At 48.1% G+C, this 18,073-nt stretch overlaps 1 protein-coding gene across 2 annotated transcripts in view; it reads right to left on the bottom strand.

Annotated features, from left to right (window-relative positions):
• UNC5A (unc-5 netrin receptor A) overlaps window positions 1-18,073 on the bottom strand; it is a 98,213-nt gene that overhangs the window by 49,402 nt on the left and 30,738 nt on the right. The window lies entirely within an intron of this gene.

Raw genomic sequence — 18,073 nt, 5'->3', positions numbered from 1 at the left:
GAGACAGGAAGAATGGAGATGGACTCACTTTCCCATGAAGAATGGAGATGGACTCACTTTCCCATGAAGAATGGAGATGGACTCACTTTCCCATGAAGAATGGAGATGGACTCACTTTCCCATGAAGAATGGAGATGGACTCACTTTCCCATGAAGAATGGAGATGGACTCACTTTCCCATGAAGAATGGAGATGGACTCACTTTCCCATTAAGGGTCCTCCCAGTCAGCCTCTTGAGTGTAAATAGGCCTCATTGGGCCTGGAGCAGTTGATGGCTCCTTCCTCCTTAACTGATGACACTGGTTCTTACAAACTCCAGTGAAGCAAGACTCAATTGACATGTAAATTTTTGGAAAGCACTTCTTCCACTCTACTTCCTTGGTACAAGTTCATTGCCTCCTGGCCTCCTGCTGCCTACCAAACAAAGTGGTCAACAAAGTGGTTTTGGACCAGATATACATATAGATGGTTCTTTTAGACAAGAGAAGGGTGACAATAAAATACAAAAATGCTCATATAGGCCAAACCACCTTAATGCTACTTTATCCTGACAAGGTCCTTCTGCAGAGAGAGGGCCCAGCCTTATTCCCGTTGAAGTCCACATCATAGCCAAACCACTAATACCTTTTGCGAAATCTCCAAATAGCAAAGTTCAGAACATTTTACCACAATTTAACCACAACTAGCTGGGCAAAATTCCCAACTCAAGCTGGTGTTTGTCCTTCCTTTATGCATCTCTTCCTCTTGCTTCACCTTGCTTACTGCCTCTAATAGGTCTTCCCACTTGTGTACTTACCACAGTCAGCCATTTTGAGCAATCTTCCATTTTGAGGTTGGCCAACTTAATTTAATCTACATCATCTCAAAAGCAAGCCATAGGATTCCACAGTGCTATAGCAGGCCTAAATTAAGCAAATAGCTGACATAAAAGATGCAATGCATCACCAGCCCTATTACGAGACACAGTGAGGTAGCCACCTCAGGCAATAAAATTAGGGAACCACAAAAGGTGGGAAATCATGAGCTAGGGAAGGGGGTAATTTTATTTTCCACCTCAGATCCCAAAAAATCTTGGGGTGGCCATGGATGGATATGCATGTCTTTGGAATTGAGGTATCTGTACCTCAATATGATATATCTTATAAATGGCTAATCATTGCTCAAAAACAGGGGTGGGCATCTTGTGGCCCTCCAGATTTTGGTTTACAAATCCCATGATCCCTCGTCATTGGCTATGCTTGCTAGGGTTGATGGGAGTTATAGGCCAAAACACCTGGACGGCCATAAGTTGCCCACCCTTGCTTTAAAAGAACTTTTGGTTTCCAAACTGACCTTGCCAGTCAGGAAAGAACATGATTCCACTGGGCACTGAAACAATGGCCCACCAAGTAACTTAGATCAGCACCTTGAACATGCAGTTGACATAACTGTTCACTATGTGTGGAGCAGCCAGTTCCATGCATACGTTTATTCAGTCATGAGCAAGGGCTCTAGTGTGGTCTTGGTGTTCATGTGTGTGCATCACTGATGATTCCAGAGTTGTGAGCACAGTGGAGTAGGGGTGGGGGCTATCTATCTGGGAGTCTCACAGCTGCCTCTCCTGGCAACTTCCCTTAGTCTCTGGCATTCTTCAAGGTTATTTGTGGGATGCCAGCTCCTGGCATCCCTTGAATGTGCTCATCACTTCAAGCAGAAAAGAGGTTTCTGGCCCTCACTGTTTGGGATAAAACCAGAAAAAAAAAACCTGCATGAGTCTATCCCCCCACAACACCAAGTCTGGGGAGGCAAACAAACAGCAGAAATTAATTATTGTGTGTGTGTTTTTGATCATGAGATGGTGTTTAATGCAAGCCTGATTCCAAGGGTGTGCTCTCTCCTGCCTGCCCTGTGCGATTTAATTGCTCTCTGCATCCTAACTCTTCTTCCTAGTATGTATGTATATATGTATGTATGTATGTATCTCAGTGATTTAGTTCAAATATTTATATATCCCGCCTTTCAGGAGAAAAATCCTTACAGGGCAGCTTGTCAGAAAGACACTCTATACAATATTAAAAATAACAGCTCATAAATATCTGTCCCACAGGGCAGCTGATGGCGGAAGGCTCTGTGGGGGGAGGGACAGTCCAGCCACAGCAGGGGCTGGAGGGGGTCTTCGCCTGCCTGCCTGCCTACCTGCCTACCTGCCTCTGCCTCTCCTGGAAACCTTCCCACAGGGTGTTTGGTCATGGGCACTATAGTCTTTGTATGCCTTGATACCTTTCTCCATTAGACTACTGCCCTTTTAGCTCCCCAGTTCAGTTATAGGCTCTGGAATGGCTCTCACAAGAGAAGAGCCATTGTGATGTAGTGGTCAGACTAGGTCACTAGGAAGAAGACCCTGGTTCAAGTCCCCACTCAGCTTATGAAGCTCACTGGGTGACCTTGGGCAAGTCACTTTTCTTGCCCAACAACTCAGAGGGTTGTTGTGAGGATAAAATGGGGTGGGGGCCAGAAAGGACCATGTCTACAGCCTTGAGCTCCCTAGAGAATGGGTGGGCTAGAAATGCAGTACATGAAATAAATAAACCTATTTATTTTCAGTCTGCCTTTTATGGTAGAAACCTCTCAAGGTGGCCTACAAGATGAAAACCATACGAAGTTTCTATAATAAAAACCATTAACTACGTATTCAATAAAAATCCATAAAAACAGAATTATATATATATATATATATATATATATATATATATATATATATATATATATATAACAGAAATGCCACTAGAACTCCTAGGACAAGACAGCCACTAAATCTCATCCTCCTCTCCCTTACAGCTGGGGACCTTGACTGTGTTCAGAGCAGCTCCCTAACTTAACTAAAGAGACTAGTGGGTGGAAGGCCAGAGCGGAGTGGAATATATTAAAAAGGTGTCCCCAACCAGTCGTGTCCGACTCTAGGGTGCGGTGCTCATCCCCGTTTCTAAGCCGAAGAGCCAGCGCTGTCCGAAGACGCTTCCGTGGTCATGTGGCCGGCATGACTGAGCACTGAGGTGCATGGAACGCTGTTACCTTTCCCGCCGAAGCGGTACCTATTTATCTACTTGCAATTTCTTGCTTTCCAACTGCTAGGTTGGCAGGAGCTGGGGAGCTCACTCTGTCATGTGGCACTCGGGTCTCGAATTGCTGTCCTGCTGACCTTCCGGTCTGCAGTTCAGCATCTTAACCACTAAGTCACTGCGGCCCTAGTGGAATATATTATCTCCATGCAAAATCCCCAAGTTCAGCCCCTGGCATCTCCAGTTAAAGGATCCGAGGCAGCAGGGCTGGGAAGGACCTATGTATGAGACCGTGGAGAGCTGCTACTGGTCAGACTGGCCAGTAAGAGGTGAGGTGGACAATAGGTTTGATTCCGTATGACGTAGCATCATATGTGCAGGTCATTTTGTGGAGCAAACCACTCCCCCTCTCTGCAGTCTGCTTGCACCTTCATACCTGCTAGTCTCCTCATCCTGCTATGCTTATGCCCTGGGGACAGTAATCTGCAGAAGCAGTCTGGCCTGGTCCCTGTCCTTGAGCTGGCATTGCAGCCAGGAGGTCTATTGGCTAGCTCCAGCACCACTTCTAGATGGATGGCAGCAGGACCTGCGCAGGCCTGCAGGTTCATCCGCCACCCTGGTGAGGCAGCGGTTGCAGAACTGCGCCATCTCAGAGTGCTCCTTGCGTCATCCACCTCCCTGAACCCCTTGTCAGGGAAGCAGGAAAAGATAGATGAGGCTTCTGCGCTGGCCTCTTCAAAAAGTCAGTGACTGCATTGCAAGGGGGACAGTCCAGATGCATGGAAAGTAATGTCTCATGGCCCTGCATGATGCAGGAACAGGCCAGCTCAGATCTGCCTGCACTGCCTTGAACCAGCTCAGCCGAATGCCAAGGTGTCAAGAAAGTCCCCCAACACATACACAGATTCTAGAGCAGGGGTGGGAAACGTGTGGCTCTCCAGATGTTGTTGGACTGCAACTCCTCTGCTGGATAGGGCTGATGGGAATTGCAGTCCAACAACATCTGGAGAGCCACATGTTTCCCACCCCTGTTCTAGGGGGGAATGAAAAAGCCATGGGCACTAGGCTCAGCCTAGTGCTCATCCAAGACTCAATGCCTGTCTCAGAATCAAGAGAGAAGGTGTCCAAGCAGACTACAAATGAGTGCAACACACCTATCTTATGCCCTCTTGATGGCCCAAGCATGGAACCCTAGTGACTGCTAGAGATCCTTCCACTTCAGGTACTGCTTTACATGGCTATTTCTGGCTATGGTAATGTATGTATCTGAGCAAGGGAGACGTTCCAAGGCACAAGCATCAAAAAGCTCACCTCTTCCCAGCCCTGAGAGAGAACTGCCAGCCAGAGTGTGAGCTCATTTAGGGAAATGGATGCATTGTGAGATGCATGAATATTATGTGCAGTTACACACTGTGGGAGGGCACTGCCAGGCACATACACGTGCATGTAAACACACACATGCACAAAGAACTCCTCTGATAAAATGCAGAGCCTGGGGTTAGCAAAGAAACTGGCTGTCATGACAGGGAGGGAATAAGACCCCCTGGAACTAGACACCCCACGCCCTGCTGAATTGTGGGTACTGCATTGGTAGCTGTGTGTGCATGTCTCCCCCTGCAGTGGGGCAAGCAAGAGTAGAGATGTTTGGATATTTCAATCTCAGTCTTGCCAAGATCATTGGGTTTTGAAGGTCATGCTCATTCTGTCCCTTTTCTGCATGAGCTTGTGATTTTTAAAAATCTGCACATTTTTCTAACAAAGCATTCATGTACATAGATTTTGTGCACAAAATTTTCAAATGCATTTTGTTTTGTTTTGCAGGATGCATCACAAGCTCAGAAATGTACAGATTTCACACCACAAATTGCATTTGGCTCCATGTTCAGGTCTGGAAGATGCATATTGGCTAAGTTTGTAAAAACAACAACAACTCGACAAAACAAATTTCTCACACAACCCTAAGTGAGAGACAGAGAAGGTCAGCAACTCTCTTTCAGTCACAATGAATTATGGGTCTAATGGAATTGGGGCAGTGCATTGCCACAGATGAGACTGAGATACAATGGCCACAGTACTTCTACAAATCCTCAGAAACACTCCTCTCGTGGCCAGTGCACAGCCAACTTTCAAAGAGCCAATGTGAAGCCTTTGGAAGAGTGTCAGGTGGAGAAGAAGGCGGGTGATGGATGTGTGTGTTCCAGACCCTGCAGCTGCATTGGCTTATTACTCTACACCAGCCGGGCACCACCAAGCTGTACTCATGGGATTTAACAAGCCAGAAATGCATGAATCTGACACAGCAGTCGCCACAATCCAGAACCATGTCCTCTGCCCCCCAAAAGAAAAAAGATGCACAATCCTTTGGTCCCTGGTTAGGGCAAATCTCTTCAGCGTGGCAGAATAAGGCTGCCTGCTACCAACACTTCATACATCCATTTTTGTAGCAACAAAACCTCATTGACTAGACCAGAGGTGGACAACTTGTGGCCCCTCAGATGTTTTGGCCTATAACTAGGGCCGTGCGAATTAACAAAACTTGAGCTCACGGAAGTTCTCCGAATTCCATCTCAAATCTCGTTCTGACCGGAGTCCGACCTGAGCTTTGCTTTTTTCTTTTCACTTGAAAATCCATGCATATCTTCATGGGTATTTTTCCAAATGAACACATCAATTGTGCGCATCTTTGAAATGTATGCATTTTTCTCCCACTGATTAAAGTGTATTTGTGTGCATTTTTCAAAAGTACGCATTTTTTCATGTGCATTTTTCAAAAACACGCATGCTTGTTGAAGGCTTTTTTTTTTTTGACCTACGAATCACATTGCAAGCTCAGAAATGTTCAGACTTTGAACTGCAAATTGCATCCGATTCTGTGTTCAGTCGAGAAGGTGCAAACTGGGTAAATGCTGATCAAAAGAAATTGAAACAAATTTCCCATACATTTCTACCTTCAGTTCTTATCAGTCCTTGCCAGCATAACAAATGGTGAGAGATGATGGGAGTTGTAGGACAAAACATATTGAGGACCATAAATTGCGTACCCCTGGATTAAACTTTCCCTTTAGTAGCATTGCGGAGCCACCCTGCCCAACTAACCTAAGATTATTTCAGTAATCCTTACTAAAAGGAATACAGATCTTCTTTCAGCCCAAGGGCAGAATGCCATTTTGGAGACCCTCTCAGGGCCCCCATTCCAGTGGTGGGTGGGGATGAAGGCAAAAGGGGCAGGGCCAAAAACAAAAAAATCCCCTAAATGCCAGCATGTTGTAGCTTAAAGCTCTTACTGGTGGTAACTTAGGAGAGGCATTTCAACCTTTAAGAATGGTGAAAAAAACTGCACAAAAGCTAGGAAACTACCAAACAATTGGTGGTTGGGAGAAAGGGGGTGGGGCCTGGGGAAGGGGTGTGACCTTCTGGGGATGTCCAGAGGGCTGGATTGGGACCCCAGAGAGGGCTGGATTTGGCCCCTCGGGCTGAGGTTCTAAACCCCTGCCTTACAACAATACTGTAAGGTAGATCAGTGTTATCGTTCTCATGTCTCAGATGTGGGAGGGGTGGTGGTGGTGGTGGTGGAGAGAAAGAGAAAGAGAAAGAGAAAGAGAGAGAGAGAGAGAGAGGCTTGCTGAAGGCTACCTTGTGAGTCCAGAGATGAGGTGATGTCCTAATTCACAGCTCATCCACATTACAGTTGCTGTAGCCCCAGATCCAGACCCCTTGTGTACTCCCGATCTGGAAATGTATCATCTTTAGCAATGTGGGCAGAAATATTGCACACATGGTGTTACCTCAGAATCACATCAAAGTGCTTGAGAACTGTAATTTGGGGAGTGTTTCCGCTCTTACTACTCTAAGCCCACCATTCATCATCCAAAACTGTCAATAAATCTCTCCTGATAAAAGTCTGGACTGAAAATCCAGCTGTTGTTCTGTTCACATGACAGAGTCTGCACCGGGATGGGCTCACCAGACATCAGAGTTTGTCCAAAAAGTACATTCTTCTTGCACAGTGGCCATGGGCCAAGGAGCATGTCAGGGTGAGGGCCAGGCACCACCTAGAAAGGCACAATGTCCAGGAGGAGCCAGGATAGAAACTATCCCACTGATCTAAGAAAGAGTAGGGGAGTTCACTGACTCATCCTTTCATCTAAGACCAGGGCTGGCCCAAGACATTTTGCTGTGTGAGGCAAAGGACAAGATGATGCCTGCCCCCCTCCCCCCAATTCCACATTCAGAGGCCGACTGGCCCTGGAATCTTACTTCAAGACTGGAAACAGGATAACCCTCCATCGCACCTTAGGCCAGCAGGTTCATTTAGGAAATGCAGAACTGGCTCCAAGAGAGGGGAATGGTCAGGGGGGTCAGCAGGTATGGCTGGGGGGGGGGGCTGCCACCACTGCCCTCAAGCATCTGCCACTTGAGGTGGCTGCCGCCCTCAGCTTAATGGTGGTCAAGCTGGCCCTGTCTAAGGGAGGCAGAACTGAAAAGACTAGCCCGGTATACCACCAAGGAGCTCTTAATAGACAGTACCCCCCTGCCTGAGCAATGAACCCAGGCAGCGTTCATTTACATAGAAGCCATAAGCGGAAGCCCAAATACACGAAGTTTCCAGCCACCCTTGGCCTGAGAACACAAACGACTGTTAGTCTGGGTGGCCAGAGCTCCTAAAGAGCCACCCTTCCAGGACGAGCCTGAAGCAAGCTCTAACAAGCGTCATATTTCTCCAGGAGCAAGGAAAGGCCCTGACATGTGAGGCTGCTGCAAGTAGACAGGCCTCGGCACCGTGTTGGGCTTTGCACTGATGGGCGAGATCAGCATCCCAGGCTAGCATGTCCACTCTGGTGACAATGTTAGTGCACAGAGCTGAGCGACTCTGACACAGGCCATTTATCAAGCCCTTTTCTGCTGCAAGCGACACCCTGGTAATATTGCATGGGCTCTGATCTGGGCAAGAGAGCAGAGGAGCCTTCGGTTCCCCTGCCGGTGCTCTGTAGTACTGTGCGGATGTTGGCATGTGTGTGCTGGGACCTGTAAATCTGACACATCCTTTTGCATAAAAGTGGCATTATGGGTAGAACACGCTTATTAAACCTTCACATGACTGATCCCCCCCCACACATCCCAAATCAATTTGTCCCAGAGAGTTACCATACTTGCTAATGCTAAGAGGCTATGTGTGTGTCCACACAGGAGGGGAGACAGAGAAACTGGAAAGAAGGCAAAAGTATAGATCTGGTGGTTTACCTATTCAAAGGCAAATTGCCCCTCCAGTCCTTCGAAAGCTTGTCCCTGATGTCGATGGCAGTCACCATGCCTCTAAATTTTTCAGTCTGGAGGCATGTGGCCATCACTCACTCCACAGTTACTGTCCCCTCAGACTTTGTTAACAAAAGATCAGGCCTGGAACACACTGCTAGCCTTGGCTGCTGATCCTAATTAAGCACTGCGGGAATGTTCTGTTTATGAATGGACAGACAGTGTCTCGCATACTACCTCTGATGCGCAGGGTAAAAGGAGATGCTCAGAATCATCCCTGTTTCAGAAGCCAGCTTGAGGAGCGGGGTGAGGGGGGGATACTGGATGGAGGAGGCAGAGAAGAGCTTTGGCCAACAAATGGATCCCTCTGTTATTCCCCTATTCCAAGTCACCATCACTCAAGCCCATGGAGAAGGGACATTGCCTGTGTCACGAGGCCATCTAAGCAAAAGAGCAGCTTTTCTTAATTTCCCAGGAGAGACTTTCCAAGCAATAACACACTGTCCTGGCAGCTATTTTTTTAAATTTAAATCCATCATTCTACCATGTAGTTTATAGGTAAGGCTGTGTATATAGTCTGCACTTCAAAAAGAAATGTGTGTGTGGGGGGAGACAGACATAGAACAGTCTATGCCAAAGTAACCCTAATTCTGTACCAAGTAAAGCTGGCTTTTGCAAACTATATCTGTTATGCAAGTTGACTAAATTTGCTCCGATTTACTTACTTAGCGTAATTTATTTTGCCTCTGCTGAATCAAAGATGCTCTGGAAGGGCACTGAAGCCTTGCCTCTGATGACTGGAAGTCCTATAAAGACCTCCACTGATTTCTGAGAATTCACCAGGCATTACCCACACATTTTTGAACCTCTCTTCGTGGCGCTAAGGACTAGAGACTTGTTTTTTCAAATGCAAGCAGAGATTCTCAAGATGCTATTTAGTGTGCCCAACATCAATTCCTGCCCTTCTACAGTAGAATTGTGAAGATGGAGAGTACTAATAGCTCTGGTCATGGGGCTGCTGTTCCAAAATCCGTTTCCAGAATCTTTCCTTAAAGCAGCTCATTCTCACCACAGTTCATTCATGACACATCCTGCAGCACTCAGTTCTCTCTCTTAAAATCACTCTCGACTGCTTAAGTTGATGATTTCCCCAGTCAGGGGAAAGGGGTTTTGGCACTCTTCGGCCATGAGCAGCAGACTGTGAAAGTATTTCCAGAGTACAGTTCCTTTTGAAGAGCTCAAGAAGGCTTCTCGGGCGCCTTACTGCCTGCCTTCTACTTTTCAATGGATTTCAGACTACAACCGCTTAGGACTCTGACAGCCTCCTCGCCCACCTAAACCAGACGCAGCGCTCTCTTGTAGAACATTGTCCCAGAGATCATCACCCTGTGGCTTTGGATAATGCAAGCCCTTGTTCCCATTATAGCTTCTTTAAACCATTAACTTTGCACGCTGATCTGTCCATGGTGCTGATACAGCTCAAAGGACTGACTATAGGTCGTTCACCTTCAGTGCACTTGGTGGGACTCTTGGCCTCTGCCCACTTAACTGAAGTTTAAACTGGCAAAGGAGTCACATCCACATTCCAAATGGGCTCTCTTTGATGCAACCTTTATTTTAGACTCCAGCCCTTTCCGTTATGCTCTGAATTTGTTGACAAAAGGAGAGAAAACATTTTCTCTGAAAGAAGAGGCTTGTCTGGCAGGGATATTAACTGGAGGGCTATTGTCCCCAACAGGCTCATTGGGTCTGGCAGCCTGCAGCTCCACACTGTATCTGTGTGATTGGGCCATTGTCCACTAAGTCGCTTGCTGAGCCCTCTAGATCCCCAGCACATGACAGCTCCAGTGACAATGGAAGCAGCCAACTGGACATACACAGCAAGCCCAGCCAAGCACACAGAGAGGGGATGTCCCTCTAGGTTATGGCTCAGGCATGCTGGCTGAACACCAGGCAAAGAGGCTTCCAAGCCATCCCTCTGTGGATCTCGGTTCAGGCTGTTTGCAGTTTATCACTGAGGCACAACTAAGAATGTAGAGAACTGAGCAGAGATACCCATTTCTAAGAGCCAGCAGTGGATAGATGAAGACAGGTGTCCACAGGTGAGGTTCACCATCTGTGCTGATCTTCCTGAAATGGATTCCCCTGGCAGACCACATGTGGGCTGCCAAAGCCTGATCACCTGAACCCATGATGTATGGCCAGCCTCCCCAACATAGTGCCCTCCAGATGTGTTTGCTACAACACCCGTCATCCCCAGCCAGTATAGGCCTGCTGGTTGAGGATGGGGGTTGCAGTCAAACACAACTGGAGGACACTATGCTGGGGAAGGCTGATGTATCACATCTAAACCTTCAGCAAAATCTGAAGAAAAGAATAATTGATGGAAAAAGCTGGCTATGGGAAAGAGTTGCACCACCAGTGGCAAAAAGTTGTGCTTCTGCGAGGACGTGGGAAAGAAATGAGTTGTCTGCCCAATACTCCCAAGGAGATCTTGGTTAGAAGCCTGCCCCCTACCCTCAGTGACAGTACACTAGGCTTTTTGAGAGGAAAAATTTGGAGATCCACAGGGATGCCGCAAAAGAATGCAGCATAGCATAAGACATCACTGAGCTAGATGCTGGGGGTGGGGAGAAACACAGGGAGCACACAAGGAGGAAGAGAGTATATTGGACATATGATAAAAGATTAGGGGAGACATGGAGCAGGCAAATACGCTCTAGCTAACCATTAACTAAAGCATGAATTACACACATGGCCGTGTAACACTGTCAGGCAGGCAAGTGCATTAGCCACTTACCTAGGAGTGGTGATTACAAGCATATTCTTTGTTCTGCAGGCACCCGAAGCATGAGAAATCTGGGCTCCTGTTTTCTCCTTCTAGTATACTAAAATATGTACTAGTTTTCCTGGACAAATCCTTTCAGGTCAGCTGTTCTTGGCACAGGCTCTCAGCACTAGAGGAAGCTGAATAGCTATGCAAGGTCTGAGTTGGTGCCATCCTTAAAAGTTCAGGGATGGGGAAGGCCAAAGATGTTGGTGGTGCACAGCTCCCAGCAGCCCTGGCCAGCATAGCCAGTGGCAAGGGACAATGGGAGCTGCAGTCCAACAACACCTGTAGGACCACATGGTCCCCATCCCTGCTCGAGTTGAATTCTCTTCTCTGCACCAGTTCCTGGAACTGGCCGCCTTCGGCCATCTCACCCACCTCTGGGACTGACCCCTGAGGATGCCCCCCCTTCAATGTGTCCATAGTCATACCCAGTTGTCCCCTGCTAGAGAGACCCCACCCAGTGTGCTCCTGTCCTTCTGAGTTACAGTAGCGAGGCCTGCTCTGCTCCTCACTCCCAGTCTGCTCAGTTCCTGTCCCATCTGCTCCTGCTGTCACTGGACTACCTTGCCTAATGCATGAATCTTTCCTGGGGGTGGGGGGGAACTGGATTGGATTTTTAAAAAATGAAATCAGGAGTTACACTAGAACTTTCTGAGTGATGCACGTGGATGAACTATACCAGCGTTTGACTTCGCTCAAGTTGAACTGGCTTCAACTCCACACTCAGCTATGAAGCCCAGTGGGTGACCTTGAGCTTCAGGAATTAGCAACCAGGTGCCCTTCAGGTGTTTTGGACTACAACTCCCATAAGCCCTACCCACTGGCCATGCTGGCTGGGGCTGATGGGAGTTGTAGTTCATTGTTAACTTGGACTTCCAAAAGGCTTTTGACAAAGTCCCTCACCAAAGACTCCTGACAAAACACAGCAGTCATGGAATCAGAGGACAGGCCCTCTTATGGAGCAGTAACTGCTTAAAGAACAGAAAGCAGAGAGAAGGAATAAATGGTAAATTCTCCCAGTGGAAGGAAGTAAATAGTGGGGTCCCACAGGGATCTGTATTAGGACCACTGCTTTTCAACCTGTACATAACTGATCTGGAATTAGGAGTGAGCAGTGAATTTATTTTTATTTATTGCATTTATATCCAGTGAGCTTCCATGGCTGAGTGGGTCCTAGAACCCAGATCTGCCATCTCCCAAGGGTGGTTAAAACAAAAAGGGATTACGAGGAGCTCCAAAAGGATCTCTCCAAACTGGGAGAATGGGCGTCTAAATGGCAAATGTGGTTCAATGTAAGCAAGTGTAAAGTGATGCATGTTGGGGCAAAAAAAATCCCAACTTCAAGTATAGCCTGATGGGATCTTAGCTAGTGGTGACTGACCAGGAAAGAGATCTTGGAGCTGTGGTGGACAGCTCAATCAAGATGTCAACCCAATGTGCAGCCACTGTAAAAAAGGCAAACTCCATGTTAGGCATAATTAGAAAAGGGATTGAGAATAAAACTGCCAACATCATACTGCCCCTATACAAATCTATGGTGTGACCACACTCAGAATGTTGTGTACAGTTCTGGTCACCACACCTAAAAAAGATATTGTAGAGCTGGAAAAGGTATAGAAAAGGGCAACTAAGGGTGCAACCCTATGGCTGCTAGTCAGTGGCTAGATGGCCATAGGATAGGTTGGTTCCCTGAGAAATGACCTCCACCCCCTCCTGTGCTGCCTTGTAGGCAGTGCGGAATGGCCCTGCACTCCGCGCTTGGAAGAGGAGCGCAGAACAGTGAAAATGGGGTGTTCCTGGAGGCATGCCGGGGTGGGTGGAAGTGCTGTTCCGACACTTCCTATGTGTCGGCCAGTGTCTGCCCCCCCTGCCTCGGCTGGACAGCCGAAACGGAGGGGACAATCCTCTCTGCTCTTCTCCTGCTCTGCATTGGATAGGCGGTCACCTCTGAGTTCAGAGGCAGCTGCCTATCCCAATAGGATTGCACCCCAAAATGATCAAGGGGCTGGAGCATCTCCCCTATGAGGGAAGGTTACAACAGCTGGGATTGTTTAGCTTTGAAAAAAGGAGGGTAAGGGGAGGCATGATGGGGGTGTACGAAATGATGCATGATGTGGAGAATGTGGATAGAGAGACATTTTTCTCCCTCTCTCAAAATACGAGAACCCAGGTCATCCCATGAAGCTGATTGGTGGGAGATTCAGGACAGAGAAAAGGGAGCACTTCTTCACACAGTGCATAGTTAAACTATGGAATTCACTACCTCAGGAAGTAGTGATGGTCACCAGTTTGGATGGTTTTAAAAGGGGGCTAGGCAAATTCCTGGAGGAAAATGCTATCAATAGCTACTAGTCCTGATGGATATGTGCTACCTCCAGTACCAGAGGTAGTGAGCCTATGTACACCAGTTGCTGGGGAACATGGGTGTAAGGGTGTTGTGCTCAACCCTGCTTGTGGGTTCCCAGTCAACAGCTGGTTGGCCACTGTGTGAACACAATGCTGGACTAGATGGACCCTTGGTCTGATCCAGCAGGGCTCTTCTTATGCTCTTATGTAGTCCAAAACATCTGGAGGGCACCAGGTTGCCTACTACTGGGTTAGCCACTTCCTCTCAGATTAACCCATCTCATAGGGTTGGAACAAGGATGAGATGGGATAATTAGGAGGGGTGATGATACAACCACTCTGAGCTCATTGGAAGAAGGTTGGGATACAGGTATGATAAACATTGTCATCCTTTTTTCTCCCCTGAAAATAGGATTGTTGTCCTGACACAGAGTATGTTTCTTCCTACCCACTTTCACCAATGGTATACTAACCTGGTTTGCACAATCACACACAGCCCACAGTGGCTTATTTAACCCATAGTCTGTTTTAGGGTAACGCAAGGGTTGTTTAACCCTTACACAACCCACCCCTGCTGGGATTGGACAACATGACAAGCCACAGTCGCAGTTTTTATATTCAAAATGGCCAACTGCCCACGCTGCTGCCCACCATGGCTTAAATAAGCCACGGTGGGCTGTTTGATCATGCGAACCAGTCCATATAGCACTTGGGCCCTCTTTCCTTTCTTTGTTCCTCGCTGAATAGGAGATGCTCTTTCCAGTTGCAACTGTTGCTGCTAAATAGCCACCAGAGATGGCTGCCTACAGTCACCCAGGCATATCCAGGCGGTTTAGATTCCAGGGTTCCAGCATGCTGCATCACCGTTTCCCATCCATATAGCCTTGTGTGGGTTGTATATTCAGCACATCTTCCTTCCAAACCTCTGTGAGTGTATGGTGGGTTGCTGGAGGCAAGGGGTAAAAGTACCTGCTTTTCTCCAAGGTGATTCCTTTGGCTCCAGGAGCACTCTTGCTCACAGGTCTGGCCCAGGACATTTTGCTGCTTGAGACAGAACAGCAAATATCACCCCCCCACACACACACACACACGTCAAGTGCAAAGTACCCAAGGCCAGTGAAGTTATTTCGGTGCCTGAGAGGGAAAAACTCACAAGCATTTCTCCCCAGCTCTGGCAGGAAAACAACAACAAATTAAATAACCAGCAATTTGCTCCCTTTTCATGACACCCCATATCAGCTGCCTGCACCCTGTCTAATGGCAGGGCCAGCCCTACATAGTCAGAAGCCTGGACGGGTCCCAAAGCTGACCTTGCCTGCTGTCAACCGCCCTGGGTGTCTCCCTCTCTCAAGCCCGTGTCGGTTTAGGTAAGGAGTCCCGCGACGCTGCGAGATGAACGACCGAGCTCCCTTCCACGGGCATGCGTTCCCAGGTTCAACCCCCCGCCTCCACCGAGAAGAAATGGCCCTCCGTCTAGACGCGCACGTGGCCGTCCGGCGCCATGTTTACCCGCGGGTTGCTTTGGAAAGCGCGAAGAGGGAAGGAGAAGAAAGCAGCGGCCTGGCGCTGCCTCCTTCTGCTGGGAGACTTTCAGCGGCGCTGATCAGCAGCAGAGAGAGCGGGCGGCAGCAGCTCAGGGAGATCAGAAGAGGTAGCAGGGCGCGCAGCCCGGCTGCCCCCGAACCCTGCTGCCGTCGCCACTCCCTTGGGTTTTGTGGCCTCCAGCCAAGGCGAGTCTGCCCCGGCACCCTGCTCCGCTCCCCCCTCCCTGCCCTCGCCCCACATCTTGACGCCCTATGCTGCGGCGGCGGCTGCCGCTGAGCGGGAGGAAGGCGCTGGCAGCACCGACGTCCGATCCAAAACGCGGCCGCTTCCGCTTCTCCCGTCCTCCTGCTTCTTCCGCCTCCCCCGTTTCCCGCCCCCTCCCCCCGCTTGCTGAATTATTGAGCAGGTCGCTCCTTGGCAGGCTGACTTCCAAAAATATTTGAAATCGACGGGAGAGTCTCGCAGTTTTTCCAGGAACTGGGGACTCAGCAAGATTCCGGACGCCACCTGCGGAAAAGAAGGGGAGGGGGGGACCTCCACCAGCAGCTCGCTCGCTCGCCCCCCCCTCCATCACTTGGGGAGACGGGCTGATGCGATGTATACAGACAGGTAGAAGGAAGCGGCGAGATTGGAGCTGGGGAGCCCATTAGCGCAGCCCCAGCCTCGCCAGGGGCTGGGGACGGAGGCTGACAGCCGCGATCCTCCCCGCTCCCCGCTCCGCTCCGCTCCCTGGTGCGTACTTTCCCCCGTCGTCGCCCATCGCTTCTTTTCCGTTAGCACCCTCGCGGGGACAGCTCCGCTGGCGAGACGCTCCTTAATGCATTGCCCCCTAACAAGCACGGGGGAATCTATTAGCGATCTGGAGTGTCAGGCAGCAGCAGAACGATGGGGTGATTGGAGGAACGAAGGAAAGCGCGGCTGAGCTCCGGCTGGGAAGGAAGTCCAATCCCGGCCAAGGGGTGGTGTCTGCCTGGCCTGGCCTGGCCTGGCCTGGCTCTCTCCCCTCCCGCAGTAAACTGGGGCTCTGCTTCTAACAACTTCTTCTTCTTCTTCTTCGTAATTATAGCAACTTAGTAAGAAGTTTGATGGTTGTTTCATTTTCCTCAAGCTTTTCCTGGAAACCAAGCCATAGAGGGAAACTTGAGCCTCTGGTCTTCAATTATAAGAGAATGGAGAACGGGTTGCAGATGGGCGAGGGAAAGGCACTCTGCATGCGCTCAGATACACTTTGCTTTATGATTGCTTCGGGTCCTCCTGGCCCAAATCAAGCCCTGAGGCTGATCTGTTATTAAAGCAGGATTTTGAAGAATTAGCACTGCAATGCCTTACATTGTCAAAAGACAATATGTGGATTTCTGTATCGGTTTTGCCTGTGAAGAGGGTTCCTATACTAGGTTTCTCAAGTCACATTTGGATGTAGAGAATAGGGGGAGATGGTGGGGGGCATGAGACCATAATACATTTCTTAGTCTTGAAGTTTTCACAAGACTCTTGTTTCTACTCTTAGAAAGTTGAATGGGAAACTGACATTCAACTAACCCAAAGCAGCTAGTATTTTAGTTGGATTTTTTTTCACAAGCAGCATCTAGCAAAAATTCAAATAAGCAGATACCTGATTATTGGTGTGGATAGGAAAATTGTTTATTGTGTGGCATTTTCTGCTGCAGCTAAAGTAAAAGCACAGTATCTGGAAAATAGCATAGCTTGATGCCTTTCAGTTGTGTTTTAAAATCATTTTTGATTGTATTTGTGGTTATCATTTTTATTGTTTCAGTATTATGATATCTAATAGCTTTAAGGAAGAAACTGCATTTTTAGTTTTTACATATGATGTTTCTTGGAGATTCATTTGTTGCTTTTTTATACTATGCAGTTGAAACAAATAAACTATAATGTTACAATTGCTCCTGTCTAGCACTTCTAATTTGCATAAATGTTATCATGTCTTTATTATGCTTGCCTTGACAACAGTGCTGTACGGTAAGCCTACCAAAAGGATCATCCCTGTTCTGGCTTGCAACCTCCATTTTTCAAGTGCATGTCCAACCACTCTGGCATTATGGAGACTCAGGTCTTCAGCCACCACCCCCCTTTCCCCTGTGACTTAAGCAAAACTAACATTGGAACTAGCCCGGGAGGGGGGCTATCTTTATTAATTGAAATCTGAAAGTGCAAAGATAACATAGCTGCTAACTTTGAAGTACAGTCTATGAATTCTCAGTAACTGCAGCTTAAAGCTGAAAAGATCTGTGGACACCTGTTTATAAAGATAAAGAATGGATTAGATAAGATGCTATTGTTCTTTGACAACAGTGATTCACAAGTAATAAATCAACAGTCCTTCCCATGGAATAGACCCAAGATCCAGGGCTGAGATTCCTGAAGATAGCTCCAAAAGGAGAAAACAATGCAGCCTGAAATGTGTAACTCATTACTGACAGTAGTAGGTAAGCTGGTGGCTTATACTACTGGTGACAGGATACCGGGGGTTGGATCCAGACTTTGGCACATGCAACTGGGCTGTAGAAGTGGTTTTCCCTGCCCTTCCTCTGCACAGCAGCCCCTCCAACCCCCTCAAAATGCTACCCAGAAGGTTGGAGAACACTGATGAATGGGGTGAACTATTGGGGGGGGGGTGATCCCTGAAAATCAGATGGAGGCACCTCCCATGAGTGTAGCCCTTCTGTCCATGGAAAACAGATCCTGGATCCATCCCAGGGACTGATATCACTGTCTATTGCTCTATTGGCCTTGGATAATAAAATGTAGAATAGATAAAACCGCCCAGAGAGCTTTGGCTATTGGGTGGTAAAGAAATGAAACAAACAAACAAAGTGCTTTATGTTCTCTGGTCAACTTACATTGTGTGATAATATGCAAGCTCTTGAGCTACACAGAACCATTCATCAAATAGATCCAATCTCATCTTTTTCTGCTTAACAGAGGGGAACATACAGGAGGATTACAAGATGAAGATGGCAATGCCTGGACACCCACCCACCCCAGGTTAAATTCTGTGAATTAGGCAAGGCAATTGCATGCCAAAAGCCCCCCCCCC

Source organism: Heloderma suspectum, chromosome 2 (assembly GCF_057233095.1).
Source record: "Heloderma suspectum isolate Gila_16-S chromosome 2, 16-S_ref, whole genome shotgun sequence".
NCBI lineage: Eukaryota > Metazoa > Chordata > Lepidosauria > Squamata > Helodermatidae > Heloderma > Heloderma suspectum.
The sequence above is the reverse complement of the archived record's forward strand: the minus strand, read 5'-3'. Positions and strand labels throughout refer to the sequence as shown.